Source organism: Triturus cristatus, chromosome 2_2 (assembly GCF_964204655.1).
Source record: "Triturus cristatus chromosome 2_2, aTriCri1.1, whole genome shotgun sequence".
Taxonomy (NCBI): domain Eukaryota; kingdom Metazoa; phylum Chordata; class Amphibia; order Caudata; family Salamandridae; genus Triturus; species Triturus cristatus.
The window spans coordinates 364,250,817-364,276,040 of NC_140582.1; positions in this window are offsets into that span (position 1 = coordinate 364,250,817).

Sequence of the window (25,224 nt, forward strand, 5' to 3'; positions counted from 1 at the left end):
AATGAAGTATAACTTCTGCTCACTTTCAAGCTGTGGATCACTCTTCTGTACTCTTAATAAAACCTCTAGCCTCAGAAAATTAAGGTTACATGTAGTTACGCAAGTTGCTAGTGCTGAAGGACTTCAGTGTGCTGATAAACTTTGGTTTGCATCTCTTTATGAACAGACTGACCGATGCAGACTCTCATTTAAAAAACCCCATTGGGGTACACCAGCTCTTCGGTTACAGTGTCTCCGTATTTCCCAATGCAAATGGTATGTCCTTACAATCCTTTGATTAGGTGTCTAACAGAAATGTTACGATGATTGTTTGAACACTGACTAACAAAACACATATAAAGGAGTTTTACTTTACACAGGGTGTAGTCACTGTGAATCGCCAGCCATGACATTGCGTTGCTATGCTGTGCATTACATGCTATTAAATTATAATTACGAACACCATATTCTATGATATGCACATGTTTCGAAAAGTAGTATTATGTACCATGGCAGTAAAAAAATATGTTCAAACCAAAACCACCACAGATCAGATGTAAGATGGACTGTGTGAGGTCATTCCTCTTTGACTCTGGACTTTGCCTGTTCAGTCATGAGGTAAGGAGTTCTATGAGGTACATTATGAGGCTGAAGGCAATGAAAGCACAATAGTACTTGGAATTTAATAATGCTGCTTCAGCAGCTTCCAGCTCTGTTTAAGTGATGTATCAATCGCTTTCATATTTTTAGAGCAACAAAAAGCATGACCAATATGGAAGAAAGGAGAACGTGTGAGAAAGATATAGTGTGTGTGAGAGAGAGAGCATCAAAAAAAGAAAACAGGAAGGCTAGTGACATTACCAGTCATCGGGGGTGGCGGGGGAGTAGCTGATAGGACCGGTGCCCTATTCTACAATAGATATGTGTGGCTCAAGCACTTCGTCCAAGGTATTGTATTGAAAGGCTGGATCGATCTGGGAAGTGAGCTCGGGATTGCTAGCATTCATAAAGAAACCTTAAAAGGGACATTTTCCCCCCTTAAGATTGATAACTGGGAAAGTCTTCTCTTCACCGTCGCACTTAGCACCACCTTCACTTTCCCTGTATCATACTGCATAGACTGACAGGCCCCTATTGCTCATTTTTTGCAGGTCCTACCTGATTTGGTTGCACGTTTAGCCGTAAACAGGGTCAAATTCACAGTGCTTGGTGATTTCAATCTTCATATTGATCATTCTAACAAGGTGGCTGCAAAAAATATGTTACTTGATCTTGCATCTATGCAACTGCTTCGATTTGTACAAGGGTCTACTCATGAAAATGGCCATACCATCATTTTAGTTTTTAGTAATATGTCTAATCTTCAGGTGCAGTGTCCTATTCCTCTCAAGTGGTCAGGACAGTCTATGTTCCCAATCATTTTTATCTTTTCCTTCTTACCCCTCTGTATTACCACCCATTAAACGCCTGGAATGTTATTGGTCTAAGTTAAATGGGGAGGATTGGTCGGCTGCTTTAAAAGGCCTCCAAACCTGATCCGATGGATAGTCTCACTACCTCTACCTCTAGATTTAATGCGTTGATTACCAACTCACTGGTTCTGGTTCCACCTGCAAGATGGATTAAGATCTAGCATCTCAATCCACCCATTTTTCCATCAAAATTGAGCAATCTGCCAAATTCACCCATAGAGATCTTCCAGATTCTCAAGGACATAGCAGAATTTAAATCTGCAGTTCCTGCATCAGAAGCTTCAGTCAAATGTAGCAATGATCTTGCTTCCTTTTTCCGCAAGAAGGTTATAGATACCTACAACACTTTTTCCAATGGTTCCTTCAGCGAGTAGCCTTTAGGAAGTGTGCCTCATCTTGACCTTACTGTGAGTCTTCTCACAGACCTGTTGGGATCAGTAAAGTCAGGCTCCCACCTTGACCCTGCTCCTCTTCATATTTTGCATCAAGGGTCTGAAGGTATTGACCCTATACTTTCCTCACTAAAGGGCAGGTTCCCCCACAATGGAAGCACGCAATTGTTAGGCCTCTTTAAAAACCTGGGCTGGACCCTTGTTTCCTAAGTATATTTAGGCCGATATTTTTATTACCAGGTCCGTCAAAGCTCCTGGAAAAGCATGTCAACAAACACCTCTCCACCTACCTTGAGTCCAATGAAATTCTTCACCCCACTCAAATGGGGTTTAGAACCCAACACAGCACTGAAACTGCCTTGCTCGCTATGGTCGAGGAGCTCAGGTGTCTGTTAGACGAAGGAGATTTGGCAGCCGTTATTTTATTAGACCTTAGTGCGGCCTTCGATAATGTAGATCATGCAACACTTATCCATATTATATCCTCAGTGGGCGTTGTCGGTTGTGCCTTGAACTGGCTTTCCTCTTGTTTGAAGGACAGAACATTCCAGGTGCTAAACCAGTCTTGGTACTCACATAGTGTTCCGGTATGTTGTGGGGTGCCTTTTGGGGTCCTCCCTCAGCCCCACCCTTTTTAACCTGTATATGTACCCTTTGGCCGAAATTATCCGTTCCTTTGGGTTGTCACTGGTCTCCTATGCCGATGACACCCAGCTGGGGATTTCTATTTCTCCAGATCCTAGTTCTTGTCATCTCGTTCTAATTTCCTGTCTTTATGAAGTTGACAGGTGGATGGCCAACTGAAAATTGAATCTCAATGAAGACAAGACTGAGGTAATGATATTGGGCAACAACTTCAACTAATTAATCCCCTCTTCTGTGCTCAACGGCCTGGACAGACTTCCCAGTCCCAAAACGGCGATAAAGAGCCTTAGAATGTGCCTAGACTCCAGTCTCACTAAGGAGCACCAAGCAAAAAAGGTTTTACATCTTCTCCCTTTCATAGCCAGGAGACAGATTGTCCAGACTCTTATCATCTCTTGCCTTGACCATAGTAATGTTCTATACCTGGGCTCTCCATGGTATGTCACAAAGAGGCTTCAGATGACACAGAATGCTGTGACCAGGCTCTTGATGAATCTCCCCCACCACCAATCTGCAAAATTGTCACTGAGGAATCTCCACTGACCACCATCTTACTCATAATCCCACAAAGAGAAGGTATACTCAATGACTAGTTAGAGCCTGCCTATTCCTGGACTTTCTTTCCCGCATAAATTCACTTACAGTACCACAAGTATGTTAAAGTACTTTTATGGTATTAAATTAAACCCCAAAAACATAGAAATTTGTAAATGTAAACCGTAACTTGCACACCAAATACAATCCTCATGACTTCATCCTTGATCTGACAGATGGACTTGTAAATGCTGTAAGATTTCTCATAAACGGATTACCTATCACATTACTCTTAGCACTATAAAAAAGAGATTGCTAAAAATGTAGTACTATTTAGTGGTTTTGGCATGTATTGTTTTTAGTAATGTTGTGCTTTTAGGAATTGCCACTAACTGGTGTAAATAATGTGCCGTGGTAAGTTTTACAATTAGTGTATGAGTTAGGGTTTACAGGTCTATCGTGCAAGGTATGGGATAGTAAACAAACCTTAAGATAAAGATATCAGTGCTTTGAAAAAATGTATTTCATAAAGATAACCACATGAAGATGTTCTAACCAAAGCTAATACAAACATTATTATAACCTTGTCTTTTTCAGTAAAGTACTTATCATCTACTACATCCAAATTCTACAAAAGCATTCCCTGGCCCACACAGTCAGCCATCTGCTGTGAGTTGAACCAATGGCCAGGCCCTGTGGCTATATACCCAATTCTCCACAGGGCTTGGCCTACCACCGGATCCTTTCCAACCTTGTATCTGGGCCACTCTAAGAGTAGCCATTCACCCACTGTACATGACCTTCAGCTGTGTACAGCATTGGCTGGTCAACGTGCCTCACCCACTGTGGGCTGCCATTTCCTTCTATTCACTGCCTTCAGTCATGTGGAGTGGGCTTGCCTGTAGGGCCTGGCCTACAACAAGGCCCTGAGTTTGATTGCTGTGGGCCTCAAAAACCCCACTCTGCATCACTACTGGGCAGCCAAGCTGAAAATGGCCTCCTTTTTCTTTTTTGGTTTGCGAACCCCAGTTTTTGTTTGTGAACCAGCAGAAGTCTCTGCAAAGGGCTCAACAAGAATCCATGAAGGTTTTCAGACGTCATGCAGCGTTTGTAGATATTGGAGCTATTCCTGTATCTACTATTCATGGCTCGGGTCTGCAACCGAATGACAATTATTGCTTTATTTTTTCATTTTGACATAAGAAGTGACTCCTTTGTGGTCTCCACCTGAGTCAGGGGGTCATGGGTTGCTCACCCTGCTCCTTTATGGATTCTGAGGAAAGCACTAGCGCTGATCAGTGCTAGTGTCACAAAGGGCACTGATTTTTGGTGTGCTGGATTCACCAGCAAATTTTGATCAATAAAGTTTTCCAAACTTGAAATTGCTCTTCATTGCAGTATTTTATTCATACTTATGAAAATATATTCATGGAAGTATTCAATAGTTTATACTTGGTATTCAATTCCTTTTACAACAATCCATATGTTCCCAACAATCCTTATATTCCTATTCCAATGCATTTCGGCCTGCTGGCCTTCATCTGGGAAATCTATGAAACAAAGAGTGGTATCTATCACTGATAATTCTTCAAAAACAAACAATGTTTAACTCACTGAATCTTTGTCACATATTATCGGCTCAGAGGATGACTTTCAATAGATCGCAGCGAGGTATATTTTTTCATCTTGTCATCCACGCATCCTTTATTGATGCCTTCTATGATGATGGTTTGTAGTACCACTTGTATTTCCTTGGTGGGGTTTTTATCGAGTTCCATGTAGGTATTCTCATCATTAAGATGAGCTTGAGCTTGTGAAATGTAGTAATCTTTATTCATGATGACCAGAGCGCCACCCTTGTCCGCTCTCTGACAAATGATGTTGGGATTGGATGCTATGTTTTTGAGAATAGCTAGTTCTTTCTGGGTAAGGTTTTTACTTTTAGTTTTTTTGCGATAGTTGATCTTACCTAAGTCTTGTTTAACCAGTTGTTCGAACAAATCCAAAGTTTTATGGCTGATGGGAGCCATGTAGGTGCTGGTGGTAGTGAGACCTTTAAGGGAATCCTCCTTACTTTGTTGTTGGTCCTGTTGTTCTCCTACTATGTTAGAGAAAAAATGACGCAATCTGAGTTTTCTCATCAGTTTAAAAAAGCTTATATTGACTTCTAAGTGGTTAGTATGGGCAGTGGGGACGAATGACGTACCTTTTTGCAGAATTTTCATTTGTAATCTGTTTAGGTGGATATCAGAAATATTGATGACTAGGTTGTCTTGGTCTTCTTCTTGTCTTTCTTGGACATCATATATCTGGTCTGTGGGGGGTCTTTCTCCTTCACTTGTTCTAAATTTTCGTCTTGACCTCCTCGGTCGTCCCCTTCGCTGGGGCCTTCTCCTAAAAAAGGCTGAGCTGAAGTGATTGCAGTAGCTGTAGGTGCTGCTCTAGTAGGTCTTTTTCCGGACGCATCTGATGTGCCATCTGTATCAGAGGAAGAAGTATCAGTTTGTTGTGTATATGGGCGGTTTTGTCTTTTTCTGGCATATACCTCTACCCTATTATATACTTCATTTAACTTATAGTCGATGGTATCGCGACGGTATTTGCGCAGTTTTCTTTCATTAACCTCCTCCGTGTGTTTTGCCAGTTGTGTTTTGGTGTCCTCTAGTATTTTGTTGAGTTCCTCAGTTGTCATCATTTTACCTAATTCTTCTTTTACTGTGGTTAACTCATTCTCAAGCTCCTCCAGTATTTGAGACAATTCTTCAACTATCAACAGGATAAGGTCCAGGGAGCATTTATTCAGGATTGCATACCATTTATCTGTAAATTTTTTCGAATTTTTGCATAGTGATGGTTTTAGCAGTATTCTCAGTCCCCTTGGGATTCTAGACGCTTTATGATATCTGATCATGGTACTTGCGTGAAGTCGTTGGTTAATGATTTTACGTGACAGGTACAACAGTTGTTTCATTTGTTGATCTTTGGATTTAGTTGTTGTACATGTGAAGGTTTCTTCTTGAATGAGTGAATATATTTTTGCGGACTCCTCGTTGGAGTATGCGAAGGTATCTGCTTTTGTCTCCGTAAGTTTCGTAATTTCATCATATTGCATTTTGTTGATCTGCGTGCTACAACTATGAGGCAGGACTTTAATACAATGATTTAGATGATAGTCGTGCACAGCCCCAAGGTAATCTTTAGGTTAAAGGCGTAAATCGTGCTCCTTCGTTTACTCCCTGCTTTGGAGTATGTGCTATGAACTGAGGAAAGCACTAGCGCTGATCAGTGCTAGTGTCACAAAGGGCACTGATTTTTGGTGTGCTGGATTCACCAGCAAATTTTGATCAATAAAGTTTTCCAAACTTGAAATTGCTCTTCATTGCAGTATTTTATTCATACTTATGAAAATATATTCATGGAAGTATTCAATAGTTTATACTTGGTATTCAATTCCTTTTACAACAATCCATATGTTCCCAACAATCCTTATATTCCTATTCCAATGCATTTCGGCCTGCTGGCCTTCATCTGGGAAATCTATGAAACAAAGAGTGGTATCTATCACTGATAATTCTTCAAAAACAAACAATGTTTAACTCACTGAATCTTTGTCACATATTATCGGCTCAGAGGATGACTTTCAATAGATCGCAGCGAGGTATATTTTTTCATCTTGTCATCCACGCATCCTTTATTGATGCCTTCTATGATGATGGTTTGTAGTACCACTTGTATTTCCTTGGTGGGGTTTTTATCGAGTTCCATGTAGGTATTCTCATCATTAAGATGAGCTTGAGCTTGTGAAATGTAGTAATCTTTATTCATGATGACCAGAGCGCCACCCTTGTCCGCTCTCTGACAAATGATGTTGGGATTGGATGCTATGTTTTTGAGAATAGCTAGTTCTTTCTGGGTAAGGTTTTTACTTTTAGTTTTTTTGCGATAGTTGATCTTACCTAAGTCTTGTTTAACCAGTTGTTCGAACAAATCCAAAGTTTTATGGCTGATGGGAGCCATGTAGGTGCTGGTGGTAGTGAGACCTTTAAGGGAATCCTCCTTACTTTGTTGTTGGTCCTGTTGTTCTCCTACTATGTTAGAGAAAAAATGACGCAATCTGAGTTTTCTCATCAGTTTAAAAAAGCTTATATTGACTTCTAAGTGGTTAGTATGGGCAGTGGGGACGAATGACGTACCTTTTTGCAGAATTTTCATTTGTAATCTGTTTAGGTGGATATCAGAAATATTGATGACTAGGTTGTCTTGGTCTTCTTCTTGTCTTTCTTGGACATCATATATCTGGTCTGTGGGGGGTCTTTCTCCTTCACTTGTTCTAAATTTTCGTCTTGACCTCCTCGGTCGTCCCCTTCGCTGGGGCCTTCTCCTAAAAAAGGCTGAGCTGAAGTGATTGCAGTAGCTGTAGGTGCTGCTCTAGTAGGTCTTTTTCCGGACGCATCTGATGTGCCATCTGTATCAGAGGAAGAAGTATCAGTTTGTTGTGTATATGGGCGGTTTTGTCTTTTTCTGGCATATACCTCTACCCTATTATATACTTCATTTAACTTATAGTCGATGGTATCGCGACGGTATTTGCGCAGTTTTCTTTCATTAACCTCCTCCGTGTGTTTTGCCAGTTGTGTTTTGGTGTCCTCTAGTATTTTGTTGAGTTCCTCAGTTGTCATCATTTTACCTAATTCTTCTTTTACTGTGGTTAACTCATTCTCAAGCTCCTCCAGTATTTGAGACAATTCTTCAACTATCAACAGGATAAGGTCCAGGGAGCATTTATTCAGGATTGCATACCATTTATCTGTAAATTTTTTCGAATTTTTGCATAGTGATGGTTTTAGCAGTATTCTCAGTCCCCTTGGGATTCTAGACGCTTTATGATATCTGATCATGGTACTTGCGTGAAGTCGTTGGTTAATGATTTTACGTGACAGGTACAACAGTTGTTTCATTTGTTGATCTTTGGATTTAGTTGTTGTACATGTGAAGGTTTCTTCTTGAATGAGTGAATATATTTTTGCGGACTCCTCGTTGGAGTATGCGAAGGTATCTGCTTTTGTCTCCGTAAGTTTCGTAATTTCATCATATTGCATTTTGTTGATCTGCGTGCTACAACTATGAGGCAGGACTTTAATACAATGATTTAGATGATAGTCGTGCACAGCCCCAAGGTAATCTTTAGGTTAAAGGCGTAAATCGTGCTCCTTCGTTTACTCCCTGCTTTGGAGTATGTGCTATGAACTGAGGAAAGCACTAGCGCTGATCAGTGCTAGTGTCACAAAGGGCACTGATTTTTGGTGTGCTGGATTCACCAGCAAATTTTGATCAATAAAGTTTTCCAAACTTGAAATTGCTCTTCATTGCAGTATTTTATTCATACTTATGAAAATATATTCATGGAAGTATTCAATAGTTTATACTTGGTATTCAATTCCTTTTACAACAATCCATATGTTCCCAACAATCCTTATATTCCTATTCCAATGCATTTCGGCCTGCTGGCCTTCATCTGGGAAATCTATGAAACAAAGAGTGGTATCTATCACTGATAATTCTTCAAAAACAAACAATGTTTAACTCACTGAATCTTTGTCACATATTATCGGCTCAGAGGATGACTTTCAATAGATCGCAGCGAGGTATATTTTTTCATCTTGTCATCCACGCATCCTTTATTGATGCCTTCTATGATGATGGTTTGTAGTACCACTTGTATTTCCTTGGTGGGGTTTTTATCGAGTTCCATGTAGGTATTCTCATCATTAAGATGAGCTTGAGCTTGTGAAATGTAGTATTCATGATGACCAGAGCGCCACCCTTGTCCGCTCTCTGACAAATGATGTTGGGATTGGATGCTATGTTTTTGAGAATAGCTAGTTCTTTCTGGGTAAGGTTTTTACTTTTAGTTTTTTTGCGATAGTTGATCTTACCTAAGTCTTGTTTAACCAGTTGTTCGAACAAATCCAAAGTTTTATGGCTGATGGGAGCCATGTAGGTGCTGGTGGTAGTGAGACCTTTAAGGGAATCCTCCTTACTTTGTTGTTGGTCCTGTTGTTCTCCTACTATGTTAGAGAAAAAATGACGCAATCTGAGTTTTCTCATCAGTTTAAAAAAGCTTATATTGACTTCTAAGTGGTTAGTATGGGCAGTGGGGACGAATGACGTACCTTTTTGCAGAATTTTCATTTGTAATCTGTTTAGGTGGATATCAGAAATATTGATGACTAGGTTGTCTTGGTCTTCTTCTTGTCTTTCTTGGACATCATATATCTGGTCTGTGGGGGGTCTTTCTCCTTCACTTGTTCTAAATTTTCGTCTTGACCTCCTCGGTCGTCCCCTTCGCTGGGGCCTTCTCCTAAAAAAGGCTGAGCTGAAGTGATTGCAGTAGTTGTAGGTGCTGCTCTAGTAGGTCTTTTTCCGGACGCATCTGATGTGCCATCTGTATCAGAGGAAGAAGTATCAGTTTGTTGTGTATATGGGCGGTTTTGTCTTTTTCTGGCATATACCTCTACCCAATTATATACTTCATTTAACTTATAGTCGATGGTATCGCGACGGTATTTGCGCAGTTTTCTTTCATTAACCTCCTCCGTGTGTTTTGCCAGTTGTGTTTTGGTGTCCTCTAGTATTTTGTTGAGTTCCTCAGTTGTCATCATTTTACCTAATTCTTCTTTTACTGTGGTTAACTCATTCTCAAGCTCCTCCAGTATTTGAGACAATTCTTCAACTATCAACAGGATAAGGTCCAGGGAGCATTTATTCAGGATTGCATACCATTTATCTGTAAATTTTTTCGAATTTTTGCATAGTGATGGTTTTAGCAGTATTCTCAGTCCCCTTGGGATTCTAGACGCTTTATGATATCTGATCATGGTACTTGCGTGAAGTCGTTGGTTAATGATTTTACGTGACAGGTACAACAGTTGTTTCATTTGTTGATCTTTGGATTTAGTTGTTGTATATGTGAAGGTTTCTTCTTGAATGAGTGAATATATTTTTGCTGACTCCTCGTTGGAGTATGCGAAGGTATCTGCTTTTGTCTCCGTAAGTTTCGTAATTTCATCATATTGCATTTTGTTGATCTGCGTGCTACAACTATGAGGCAGGACTTTAATACAATGATTTAGATGATAGTCGTGCACAGCTCCAAGGTAATCTTTAGGTTAAAGGCGTAAATCGTGCTCCTTCGTTTACTCCCTGCTTTGGAGTATGTGCTATGAACTGAGGAAAGCACTAGCGCTGATCAGTGCTAGTGTCACAAAGGGCACTGATTTTTGGTGTGCTGGATTCACCAGCAAATTTTGATCAATAAAGTTTTCCAAACTTGAAATTGCTCTTCATTGCAGTATTTTATTCATACTTATGAAAATATATTCATGGAAGTATTCAATAGTTTATACTTGGTATTCAATTCCTTTTACAACAATCCATATGTTCCCAACAATCCTTATATTCCTATTCCAATGCATTTCGGCCTGCTGGCCTTCATCTGGGAAATCTATGAAACAAAGAGTGGTATCTATCACTGATAATTCTTCAAAAACAAACAATGTTTAACTCACTGAATCTTTGTCACATATTATCGGCTCAGAGGATGACTTTCAATAGATCGCAGCGAGGTATATTTTTTCATCTTGTCATCCACGCATCCTTTATTGATGCCTTCTATGATGATGGTTTGTAGTACCACTTGTATTTCCTTGGTGGGGTTTTTATCGAGTTCCATGTAGGTATTCTCATCATTAAGATGAGCTTGAGCTTGTGAAATGTAGTAATCTTTATTCATGATGACCAGAGCGCCACCCTTGTCCGCTCTCTGACAAATGATGTTGGGATTGGATGCTATGTTTTTGAGAATAGCTAGTTCTTTCTGGGTAAGGTTTTTACTTTTAGTTTTTTTGCGATAGTTGATCTTACCTAAGTCTTGTTTAACCAGTTGTTCGAACAAATCCAAAGTTTTATGGCTGATGGGAGCCATGTAGGTGCTGGTGGTAGTGAGACCTTTAAGGGAATCCTCCTTACTTTGTTGTTGGTCCTGTTGTTCTCCTACTATGTTAGAGAAAAAATGACGCAATCTGAGTTTTCTCATCAGTTTAAAAAAGCTTATATTGACTTCTAAGTGGTTAGTATGGGCAGTGGGGACGAATGACGTACCTATTCTCTCTGATGCTTTTTCAGGACTCAAATACCGAATCCCTGAGTCATGTAATGGCATCTGCAACAATTTCCTCAAGCCACAGTGAGACATTAAGCTACCTTTTGGGTTGTGGACCCTGCTTGAGGTTCTCCAAACTAAAATGGATGACTGGATAAAAATCTTCCTCACCTAATCCAGTAACATTTGCTTCATTTAGGCCCCATGATCCCCCATTTGTGGACCTCCACAAACTAATGGACAAAGTACCTCCAACTTTTTAACCTTCTCACGCCCCCTCAAAATGTTTTTCAATGTACAGTTCTTGAAGACAGCTGAATGCATTTATCCCAAACTAACCAGAACCACTTCCTTGCATTATGCTCTAATTTTAGTGCATGTTTGATGAAATTCTGCTCAGGATTTTTTCCATATCAATGACCAAAGACTGGTATGGGAAATAAAATTAGGACAATTATTATTTGGCAACCCATTGTTTTGACCCACTGATACCTCCTTTCCCCAAGATGAATCTCTATAAAACTTTCTATTTCAAACTCAAATTGCAGGAATTCTAATTTTAGAAAATTTCATGCAGATTCATCGAACAGCACCAAAGTTACTAGGAAAACAAAAATACTGTGCCCCAACTCATCATGGGTGGCCAACCCCACCGCACACTGATGTAGGACCTGGCCAATTGCTCAACTGACATCAGGTCGCTGGTCACCAGTGCACAGGCAAGACCATGTGCAGATGAGATTGAGCACAGACCTTGTGCACAAAGTCTCCTGGTGCCAATCCCTTCATGTGATCATTGGCCAAGCAAAACTGAGCTTTATTAACCTCTTTTTTCTTATACATTTTTTTTCAGGATTTGTGAATGTAGAAGTGCTGAATCAGAGAATCCTGAACCCTCTTTCCCTGCTGACTTTTACATTTTATTTTGCCATCACAGCATTCAGTACACTTTGTTGTTTAATGTCATCTGCTAAATAATGTTTTTCCATGATGACCAGTCAGGTGTCCAGCAGATTTGAAAATTTGCAGTTGTAGTTGCAAATTAGTAATGGATGATAGGAGAAAAAGCTCCATCATTCAATGACAACCTTTTATTTTATTAATTAGATTCATGAATACTCCCTGGACTTATGTGCAAAGGATCTGTCAATATTGATCCCGATACCTTTATGTTTAATACTTAAAAACCCATCTAAAATGGATTTAAATGATTATGCGGAATACAGCGAGCATAGGGGAAAGAGTTGGCAGAAAGGTCTGGCAAGGTATGTACCAAACTCTCTGATGTAGCCAACTCTAGCTTTGCACAGCTTATGGCAAGGCCCTTTGCCCAACTATCTTTGGGCAGCCAACCCTCTGACTAAGCACTATGGGAGGGGAGGTTTAGCCACATGCCTCAACTGTGGCTAGGCTCTCCTCTCACCCTATCACAACAGCCAACCACACTTGTGGCCATTGGTCAAGCAAAGCATGCATGCTAAAAATATTTTAATGTATTTCATTAATTTTAAGAGGCTTTGCATATCCTATATTGGATTCATGAATTATCAGCTCCAAGAGAGTGTATAGGACCCAGGGAAGTTCTGCCACTCATTAATCTCTTGATGAAATCATCTTTTTTCATTTTTACTTAAAAACCGGGGGTACCCTACCAGGACCTGGAGGTAAGAGCAGGGTCACCCTGTCCCCTTGTGCCCTCTTTTTTTCTTTTTTTTTTCTCAACATAGTACTCAGTGCACAATTTTGGGTTGTGGCAGCCACTATGGAAATGTTTCTGTGATGGCCAACAAATCAAAACATGGTGGATTCGCAAATCCGAAGATGGTTTAACAAATCTGCAATGCACAAAGAGAGAAAAAGTTCCTTATTCAAATTAGATGCATTTATTTCCACAAATGATCTGCGAGCTAATGATTCAGATATCTCTAAAATTGAATTTCTTCATGCCCAACCCAAGCATATTTATAAACGTTAATTTTTCAAAAACTACTTAACAGATTAATCCCAAAAAGAACACAATCTACTTTCATGCCAAATTTGTTGCAATTATGTTTTGCTGTTTTTTCTGTATCAAAGAGCAGAATCCTCTGGGAATTAAAATGTGAAATGCCACTATTGGGTCCACACTTTTATCTTGGCCCCTGCTTGATGGATCTGCACAAACTTTTATGGAAATATAGATGTCCCTTTTTTTAGAAAGTTTTATTAAGATTCCCCAAATGCTGCTAAAGTTATTAAGTAATCAAAAAATGCCTTTCCTATGGAAATTATGACTCAACCATAACTACATTGATGCTATCGCTGCTAGTGTAATTTCTCTCTCTCTCTCTCTCTCTCTCTCTCTCTCTCTCTCTCTCTCTCTCTCTATCTCTCTCTCTCTCTCTCTCTCTCTAAGATGTCTCCTCTACATGGTTAAGTTGGTTTCGATTGAGGTTTCTGGGTACCAATTAATCCCCCTACTTTCAGCTAGGTAATACAAAAGATGCCTTTCACAGTTCATGCCCAGCACTTGATTCACGTCCAAGTTCAGATACATTGTTATAACAACAAACAGGAAGCATAAACAAAGTACAACTCTCCTCTATCTGTTTACTAAATGTCACTAGATAACCTATCATGAATTCAATATCATTGATTGATAATCCCTTAGCAACTAGTGTAGCTCAGTTCATGATGGGGTTCCCCATCTAACACTGGGAGGCATCCATGTGCACTTTTTGTCCTCTAGCACATCCAGCATGTCAGTTGTGTTAACCACATGAGGGGGGATTGTGCATACCTAAAATTGCATGTCTTCTATCCCTTTTGCTATTGTGCAGCCTAGATTACAATTTTGCATGGGTGTCCTTCGGGTGGTTCTTTATAATTGCCTCCATATCACAAGATTAAATTAAGCATGCAAAGTAAAGGAACCTGCACATCATCTTTGTCAACATTTTGCAGCATTTCAGAGAAGACCTCTCTAGGTTCAGTGCTTTCTTTCGGAAAATAGGTGACAGTATTTCACACCAATTAAAATGAAATTTTAATTGGTGTGAAATACCAATTAAAATTTTCAGACTTTTATAATCTGTGGAACAGAAGTTTTACACAGAATGTCACTCCATTCTTGCAGCAGCATCGATTGATTGATAGTGTTGTTGTACCAGCGAAATAAGGAACAAAAAATAGAAAGTAGGGATAATATACTAGTTTTTCTTACTTCATGTTCTAATTAGTATGTATAGCCCAATAATCATGGGTTGTTTGAGCATCATTTAAAAGTTTGGTAGACACTTATAGCATTCCTTCCTAATCCTTTACTAGATCTCATTAGTAGTTTCCCGCTGCCAGATTGTTAACTCTAGACCCCGAAGTAATGATATTGTGGGTACCATTCTCTCCAGAGGATTGGAATAAATGGGGGTTATTAATTGAACTCTGAGAATCTTCTAAATAATGAGTAGGCCTGGGCTAAATTTCCGTTCCGCTCGCGGAAATTGCGATAATTTGACATTTTCGCGTTCCGCGGAGAGCGCGAAAATGTCAAAATTTCCGCATTCCGCAGCTTAGCGATAATTTGTTTCTTGCTCGCGCTGTAAAATAATACATTCTCGCGTGCGCACGATCGCCTTACCTGAATCCCCGCGTTCGCCGACAAGTTTTCCCGATCCGGTCACGTTCTCCACGAGATGTTGGATTGTTGGTAGCCATTTCGCTGTCTCGCGACAGTTCGCGCCCGCAGTAACGTCATGCGTCGCGCGATCACGTCTTTCTTCTCGCGATCATGCACATCGAGAAGAGTGAAAACAAGATGGCCGCGCCCGCGAACAACCACATGGGTAAGTTGGCGAGCCGCGACCACGCAGAAAATACCGCGAACGGGCGGGAAAAAAACTTCCGCATCTTCGCGATATTTCCGCGTGTTTGCAAAGATTTTTAACATTTTCGCGTTAATTTGCGAAAGTCGCTTTCGCAAATTCCGCCCACTCCTTATAATGAGGAATTACCTAAGAAATCCATGTGTCTAATCCCCAAGTAATGTGGCTGATTCCCAATAATCCCAGATATTTCAGCTGCAAAAATCTGTATGGAAAACATAAGGTGTTTGTGGTAACTCCTTGAAATTATTAATTCATGATGGGGTTACTGGCAAAATTGGAAATTAAAGGTCTCTCATAATGAGACCACAATTATGGCGTGAGCATCACACTGGTGTGAGCCACCTGGCCACGAATGGATGAAGCAACTTACAGCCTTTAATTGCTTACCCTAAGTCGGCAATATCACTGGGATTTATTCTCAACAAGAACCTTAGTGTGCAGCAGCACATTAGTGCTGCCACCAAAGGAGCAAACCACCAAATAAGCTTCTTAGGAAAACTGAAACCCTTCCTCCCTCACCCAACCCGCAAGGACCTCATCATGGCTGTCTAAGCTCTTGTGATTCCCAGCTTGAAATACGGTTGTGCTACTCTAGGTGGTTTATCCAAATCTATACAACGTCTCCCATAAGGGCAAGGCCTGGGCTAAATTTCCTTCCGCTCGCGGAAATTGCGATAATTTGACATTTTCACATTCCGCGGAGAGCGCGAAAATGTCAAAATTTCCGCATTCCGCAGCTTAGCGATAATTTGTTTCTTGCTCGCGCTGTAAAATAATACATTCTCGCGTGCGCGTGATCGCCTTACCTGAATCCCCGTGTTCGCCGACAAGTTTTCCCGATCCGGTCGAGTTCTCCACGAGATGTTGGATTGTTGGTAGCCATTTGCGCTGTCTCGCGACAGTTCGGGCCCGCAGTAATGTCATTGGTCGCGCGATCACGTCTTTTTTCTCGCGATCATGCACCGCGAGAAGAGTGAAAACAAGATGGCCGCGCCCACGAGCAACCGCAGGGGTAAGTTGGCGAGCCGCGACCACGCAGAAAATACCGCGAACGGGCGGGAAAAAAACTTCCGCATCTTCGCGATATTTCCGCGTGTTTGCGGAGATTTTTAACATTTTCGCGATAATTTGCGAAAGTCACTTTCGCAAATTCCGCCCACCCCTAATAAGGGCCTCCAATAACTCTGCGACAAGACTCATCACTAGATCTAAAAGAAACAATCACATCACTACTGACTTATAATCCCTCAACTGGCTCGACTACAAAAATTCACCTCAAAATTGCCTGCATGACCCAAAAAGCCCTTCACTTCCATACCCAAAGTTACCTAGCTAAGAAGCTTGTACGATCCGGAGGTTCCAGATCCTCTAGAAGCTCCAGCACCTTGCTGCTGATACCACAGAAATTGTCTAAAAAAAAACCTTCTCAGGCATCTCCCTGAGAATTTGGAACTCCTTTCTCCTAAAACTAGATAGAATCCCTCCATATCGTCCTTTAGGAAAGAAGTGAAAATGTTACTTATGAACACATTTCTGCCTTAGGTTCTAGGGCCTCTTCTTTACAAGCATATCAGGATCAACAACTTCTCTCTTGACTACAGTTAGCTTGTCAAACATCTGTGTTTACCTATTTGTTTTAACATTGAGGTAAGACCACCCTCATTTGGTGAGCTGTCATATACTCTACTGTTTTTTTGACTATGATAAGATCGTTTTCTTTTTTATGTCCCTATTCTTTGAATGTTTGTAAAGCACTCTGATACCCTCGAGGGTCATGTTTGCGCTATAAAAAACTATTCAAATAAAGAAATTGAAAAATAAATAAATAAGCCACAAGCATTAGATGGTGGGGCACCCCGGGGAACCCTGGGGATGAGATGGGGCCGCTATCGGGATCTTTGGCCAAACTGCAGACAACAGCCGTCAGGTACCCGTATGTCCTGATAATACACCTCGGCAGCAATTACCTCACACAGCTTGGGAGGAAGGAACTCCACCATGACATCCGGCGAGGGCCGACAGAGTTGGCATGGTCCTTTGGCAGCTCTCTCATCATGTAGCCAGAAATCATCCCCAGGCAGGCATGGCGTGGGGCCTTGTCAATGGGCAGTGGATGACTACAGGAGGAAATGAAATATCGCAGTCAGCAAGTTCTCCAAGGCAAATGCTTTGAGAGCATCAGGCATGGTCTGATCAACCAAAGGCACCCATAATTGCAACCATGGATGGGGTGCACCTGTCAAATGAAGGAATCAAGGCGTTCTGGGCCAACCTACGGGCAGCCATGACAATTGAGGGCTGCACCTAAGAGAGACAGAAATGTACCTCGAATTCAAGGGGGAGCCACCTGGATGCGCTGTTCAGAAGAGAGAGTCTAATGCCTAAGACACTTACACACCCCAAAACTGCTAGCTCTAGCAGGCTGTTTGAGGAACAGTAAAACTATGCAATATTTAGTGCTGCAGGGTGGCTGCGCAAGCATTGCATTGCAGTGCTTTTACGGTGTTTTTGGGCGGATTAACCTCTTCTGTGCCCATGACGAGATAGTCTCGTCATGGAGCACGGTCGCGCTGTGCCCATGACGAGACTATCTCGTCATGAAAGCCACCCGCGTGGGAAACGCCCGGCACAGGAGGGGGAAATGGCGTGGCACCGAAGGGGTTAACACTGCCATTTTGAGGAGTTGTTGTTATTATTGTATTTTACTCCTCAGTGTTGCAACTATGACCTCCAATATGTCCCAGCCACCAGCATTTATATCAGAGAAGGGATAACCATTGCTCACTTGGAAGCAAGGGAGGACATTATTTGACTCCTACCTGATTGCTATAGGTGGAGAACAGTTTGCTATACCTAGGAAGCAAGCTATATTTTTGCATAACCTCGGTCTAGCAGGAAAAAACATTTATGAGAGCCTAGAGGAAATATCAGTGGGGGGTGGAGATCGAGTCCTTGTGGATTAGTATGAAATGTCCTAAATGATGCCGGAGAAGCATTTTGGTAGTAGAATTAATGTTGTTCGCGAAAGACATATGTTATTTTCAAGAGCTCAAGATAAAACTGAGGATGTGGGGAACTATGTAGCCTCTTTAAGAACACCATTCCGTACATGAGACTTTGGTGAATTAACAGACTCCATAATAAGAGACCAGTTGGTGAAATGCACCAATGATCGATGAGTGCAGGAGAAACTGTTAGCTAAGGATCCTGAACTCAAGGAGGATTTAGCCAACATGGAGACCATGGAGAACGCTTCAACCTGGGTTTGGGACGTCCGAGGGACACAATCTGATGAGCGCATTAGTGAAATTGATGGAGCCGGCTCAGTTATAGAAAAGGAAAGTGAAGTGACTAAAAGGGACCCTGGCTAAGTCTAATTCAAAGCTTGCTGAAACTGGAATGAAGACCAAAGAATTCAAATGCTACAGGTGTGGCAGTACTGCACATCTTTGTAATAGTCCCAAGTGTTTTGCCAGAAATGCCTACCGCACGAATTGAGGGAAAAAGACAATAATACCAAGGTGTGGAAAGGCACAGAAGTGAGCATTGTGGAGGAAAACAATGGAACATGATGGTAAAGTGGTGTCAACTGTGTTGGAGGACTGTGTGACTGATCGGGTGGTTTGAAAATGCCCCAAGATGTTGTGGTCATTGGTGGAGTGACACTGAGTGTTTTGATGGATTTAGGTTGCCCCTAAACCATGGTAGGGGAACAGCAATGGCATATTCATTATGGAGGGGAGGACATTAAGTTGCTGTCATCTGATATCAGTCCAGGTGGTTATAATGGTTGGAGACATCAGGGGGACATGTAAACCCAATTCCCCAAGCCTATTGTGTTGGAAGCTAACAATGGTCAAGAGTATGAAGTGAATACATTTTCTAGAGTGCTTAGTTAGAAGTTAGGTCTGTTGCATGGGTTTGAGCACAGAATTGTGATGAAGAAGAATGTGGTGCTGTACGTGTTCAAGGTCAGGAAGGTTACCAAGCTGATGAGAGAATCCCTGAAAACAAGTTGGAAACGTTACTGATATTGGGCATTATGGAGGAAATAGAAACCTCTGAATGATTAGCTCCGGTGGTCCTAGCCCCTAAGAATAGAGGAACGAGTGTGAGGATATGTGGAATTGAGAGGATTGAACAAACACATCTGGGTGGATCAGCAGCCTTTCCCAAATAAATCTGAGATATTTGCGGTTCTCAAGAAGGCTAATGTTTCCAGCACATTAGACCAAGCCTCTGCCTATCAACAGGTTCCCCTACATAGAGAGTCAAGGCATCTAATATCTTTTGTCACACCGTTGGGGGCTTACCAGTTTCTGAGAATGTCTTTTGGGCTGGCATCTGTGGCAGCCTGCTTTCAGAGGGTAATAAAACAGGAGTTGAAGGGGGTGCTGCAGGTGTAATTTTTCCACGATGGTGTTGGTGCACAACAAGGATAAGCAAGATCATGGTGCGGTTTTGAGACAACTGCTGGAGACGGTGCAAATGGCAGGGTTGAAGTTGAAGAAAAAAAAATGCATATTTGGTTTCATGATGGTCATCTATATTGGGCACAACATTTCTGGGAAAGGGGTCAGTCCTAAGCAGGAATTAGCTAATAGTATTGTTGAGGATCCAAGTTCCCCCAAAAATTATCAGGTCAGGTCGTTTCTCGGGTTGGCATATTTTTGTTCCAAGATCATTGCCAACTTTGCAAGCATTGTGCAACCATTAACGACTTTGCTGAAAAAGGGTGTAGTGTTTTAGTGGTCTGATGACTGCAAAGTGGCTTTCAAAGCAATTATTAGGAACTTATCCACATTGGAACTCTTTGATGGACTACTGGACTTGGGGCTGTTTTATCTCAGGTGGCTGAATGAGAGCAAAGGGTAGCAGCATTTGCGCCACACTCCTTGAGAAATGGAGGAGCGAAATTCAGTGATTGAACGAGAGGCGCAGCCAGCAGCATGGGCAATACAACATTTCAGTTTTATCTGTGGGGAATACCTTTTGTGGCGAGAGAAGATCAGACAATAGGCCGTTAGTAAAGAATTTCATGAGTAGGGATCATTGTTGCGTAACACCAAGGATCAGGAGATGGATGGAAGGATTGATGATTTCAATCTTCAGGTGGAATATTTACTAGAGACAAGAATGGAGCAGCAGACTACCGGTGGATAATCAAAATGGTATTACAGAGTTGGAGCAATGTAATGATGTTGTGGCTGTTTCCTGGGTGATGGAGAGAGTCATAATGGAGGATGAATAGGTGCAAGCGAAGACAGATTATGTCGCTTTCCAAATTTTGTCTGATCAGGTGACCAGTTCAATAGGATGTCCCTGGTTTGGTGAAGGACTTTTGGGATGTGAAGGAGAAGCTGAGCTTTATGGATGGTGACTTGTTCAGGGGTACAAGGTTAATACCACCAGCTGAGTTGTGAGAACAGATTGTGAATCTTGAGCAAGAGGGTCACCTGGGAAGACATTTAGTGAAGTTTCACACATTGGAACTGTGTTGGAGGCCGAATTTGGATCTGCAGGTGGGGCATGTTGTAAAGGACTGTTGGATGTGTGCCAAGAATGACAAAGGCAAATTTACATGTGCTTTACCACTTTCCCCAGTTGAGATACCCAGAGGAACCTTGGAGGAAACTAGGGTTGGACATTAATGGTCCTTTTGAATTGTTTTCACCAAAGAAACGGTATGCTCTGTTCCTGGCAGATTACACAACTAATTGAGTGGTCACAGTTTGTGTGAGTGTGATAAACACCAGTACAGTCATTGACTTCCTCAAAGATGAGTTGGCATAGGAGGATGTGCCAGAAATCATTGTTACTGACAATGGGATTTAATTTACCTTGCATGAGATGAAAAAATTCTTGAGAACCTTGTCTATTAAACATCACAGAACAGCTCTGTTCACAACTCAATCGAATGGTATTGCAGAGAAAATTAACAGAGTAGTCAAATTGTATGTGTGCACGTCTTTGAAGGAAATGTTGAGGGCAACTTGGTGGGCACATCGCAATGCTCCCAATTCATTTACCTTAAAATCACCTTTTCAGATGTTGAATGGAAGAACTCCTTGTTTGGAACTTAAATCGGTGTGTCTGGTGTTGAGAGTTTGATGGAAAACACAAAGAAAAGGGTCAGGAAACAGAGCAGGAGGCAGGCTTACCAAGAGAAACACAAATCTTGGTATGATAAAAGGAACTGTGCCAAGTTGGTGGTGTGGAAAGTGGGTGACACAGTTTTGGTGACAAAACCTGGGTTCGCCAAAAAGAGAAGAACCAAGTTTCTGGGGACATTCAAAGTAAAAGAAGTAAAGAAGAATGTGATGGTGTTGGACTCGGGGGGATGTGTGAAGTATGTCCCAGTTGGTAAGGGCAGAGGAGAATGCATAAGGAATGTGTGATGCGTCTCTTTCACTTGAAGTGGAGGATATTCAACTGGAGGAATGGGGAAACGGAAATATCCGACCAGGTTAAATTCAGTCCAGAAGAAATCAGTGTGGTGTAAGGACTATATTGCTAAGTAGTGGTACAGATGCTACAGTTGTGTTTTCTTTTTGTTGCATTATTCTACACTGTAGGCGTACGGTTCTTGATGGGTTGTTTTCCACAGGAGGGTATAATTAAATTTTCTTGCAAAAGGAAGGAGAAATGTTATGGTTAAGACATTGATTTATGCATGACAAAATTGTGAGGTTCCAGAAAGGGTAAGGTGACATCAATCATGGTACCTAGGGGATGGGACAGTTGAGGGCTAAAGTGTATGCTGAAGGTTTATTTTTAAGGCATATCGCAACACATGTTATTAAAACTGTAGCCAAGAATTCCCAAGAAACACAACCCATGCCTGGCGCATTTGGGCTTGAGCTATTATATTTACTGTTTGGCGTGGGCAAAGTGCAGGGGTTATATCAGCACCTTTCCTTACCTTTCCATCTCACTCACACCCCCTTCTGCAGTGGCAGCAAACTACCACCATCCCACTTAACAACTTGGAATAAGTATTACAGAGCAAAGTTGTGATTGAGAGGAGTGAGTTAGGGGGGAGTTGTGCAGATGTTTGTGTTCAGAGGGCAGTCACATTTTTGAAGTAATCAGCCAGCGACTGGCCTGTGAGCACAAAAGAGACCACGTAACTGCATTATTTGAGTGACTAGCAACAGGCAAGAGTGACACATGTCTTCCCGCCTGGGGCGCTTTCTGTGCATGAGATCTAATGTTGCTGCATATACTTCCCACGCTGAGAATTTAAATGGTGGTTAAAACAGAGACACGTCAATCACTTGAATGTCGCAGCTGTGGTAAATATTGTGCAGGAATGAAGTAAGAAGGGCTGGCGCCAGTGTTTAATTTGTAAAAATTATATGTGCTGAAACTCAACATTTTGCTCAGTAGCCTCCAGCTGACTCTTGAGGTTTGAATACCAAGGCTGAATAGTCTTGAGTCTACCTCATGCTGCTTTATTCACCACTAGGCCTTTATATAACTCTTATAGTTTTGTTATCCCATCTTGACACCTTTGTCACTGCTTTCTGTCTTCTCTTCCACCTTCTCCCATTTTGTATTTTTTCATCCCATGCTCTGGATCAAAAAGTCTGCTGGGAAAAACAAAAGTGCTGGACCCCAGATAGAGCCATTGGATAACAGCAGGCAATATTTCATACATACCCACCTTCACAGAAAGAGACACGAATAAGAGGATTAATGAAAGCATTGGACACAAGGGCCAAAGAGCAGCGCTGTGGTCATTATTATCAGGATCCTTATGCCTTCCCAGCACACACTGCCATAATTTCAGAAATTGTGGATATAGAAATGCATCGATATCCTAGCAGCTACATGACAAGCATCCATGCCTACTTCCCTGGCACGCACACAACCTGAAAAATATTAGCAGAGTTTCACTGCAGCAGACACCCCTTGTCATGGGGAGGTCCTGTAACCACAGGAAGGCTCAAAGTGAGATATGAGTTTAGTGTGGGCATAGTTGAAGGACTTGGGGGCATATTCTCAAGGATTTATCACTGAGTTATCAGCATGTTATCGCAGCCAAAGTGGTGATAAATATATCGCACCATTCACAATCTGGTGCCGATATCACCAGTTTCCCCACGATAGCACACGCAAAAAACATCGCCATGGATTACACCCGCAACTAACGCTAATGAGATGCAGAGTAGGCGTTCCCGTTCAAAAAGCAGCAAAAATGCCACTCCACAACATTCTCAACAACCAGCCAGATTTGTGATAAGACAACAAAACAGGCGATAAGGGGCATTAGCAGCAGGAAATTAACACCTGCTCTGACCTGGTGAAAAGTCGGACGACAACCTGCACCAGAAAAGGGAGCCCAGCCCACAGCCACACCTGAAGAACAACAGATGCCATGGAGCCAACAATCATGCAGCTCGGAGCCCCAACAGGGCCACAACACCCACCGCCACCACCCCCAGGACAGCCACCCCCCCGGACCACCAGAGAGGCAGCGCAGACAAAGACAGCAGACCCTCAGGAAACACACCAGCCTCACAGACCTAACACCAGACAATGTCATTGCCCACTACAGGCTAAACAGGACAACCATCCTCCGCATCCTGACCATCATTGCCCACAGGCTGACGGTACCAACACAGCAGACAACCAACATCCCAACTCAGACAAAACTGCTGGCTGTGCTGCACCTGTTGGCCTCTGGTACCTCCCCTAACCGCCAGAGTTGGAGGAGTCTCACAGCCAGCCCCATCCAAGTCCCTCACACCTGTCCTGGATGCCATCATCAGCTTGGTACCCCAGTACCTATACATCCCCCACAATGCGCAGGAACAGCTGGAGACCAGGCAAGGACTACACACCATAGCTGGATTCCCGCACGTGTTGGTGGCAATCAACAGCACACATGTCCTATTTGTGCACCCTGCTGACATTGCACACAATTACCGCAACAGAAAGCACACACATTCCTTCAATGTGCAGGCAACAGTGGACCACCGTGGACTCCTCACCAATGTCTCTGGCAACTACCCAGGCAGTGTGCATGATTCCATCATCTTCCGACAGTCCATCATCAACCAGCGGTTCCAGGATGGAAGCCATGGGAATGCACTGCTCGTTGGTAACTACCAAATGAACACACCACACACCTCAACTCCACAATCATGCAACTCACAACTCTGGCAATGCACATGTTAGAAAATCACATACAACATGCGAAACAACATGCCCACCCACCAGACACGACAGCACAACTTACTGTGGCAACATGAGCTAGCCATGTACATGAGCCTTCAATGGCATGGCACCTCAGCCACACAATAGAGGAATGTGGGGAGAGGTGGGAACCAGGCTTGTGCGAAGGAGGCAAGTGACCCATGAATGAGAATAAACACAATGCCAAGTGTGGACGAGATGTGCAGTACAGACTGCAGTATGCAGACCACAGACATATCCATGTCTACATGCACTGCTGGTGTTTGGAGTGTAGTGGACGCAACCATGTCACCCCAGCCAGTGGGGAAGATATCGGAAATGTAGCTTGTGACGTCCCCCCCATAAGATTGTGCGGAGTGGGCTGGCCCAGCGTACACCAGTCCAGCGTGGGGGTGTGGATGATTATCCCATGGCACTGGGTGTGGTTCAGTACTGGAAGTGTGCCTAGGCATGTGTCACTGTCACAGTGTGGGTCTCCGTTGGGGAGTGTAGGTGGTCGCTGATGGGACTTTGACACCCACATATGTGATCTAGTTCTGCTTCCTTGAGGTAGAACCCCACCCGCACCTGTTCGGCCACCCCCTTCTGGCAGTCTGACACCTGGCCTTGGAATGCGATGTGTGTTCCTTGTTGGGCTGCTGGGAGCCAGCCGTGGTGGTGGGTGCATCCAGCTGTGTGGTCTGTGCTGTGGGTGGGGTATTTCCTGGATGCAGCTGGGCTGCACTACTCCTGGAACTCGATTGCCTAAGATGTCTGTGAATTGTTGTAGGGCATCGGTGTCGAAAGTGTGGTGGTCCTCTTCAGCATCACAGTAGAGTTGTCTGGTCTGCTCTGCTGGAGGTGTTGTTTGTCCCTCGGCAATGTGAAGGGGAGATGCTTGTTGACATTGTGTTGGCATGTATGTTGACGCATTGTTCAAGTTTACATACAGACTGCATGACAATGTACATTGTGACTGTTTGGGAGGAACGGACTAT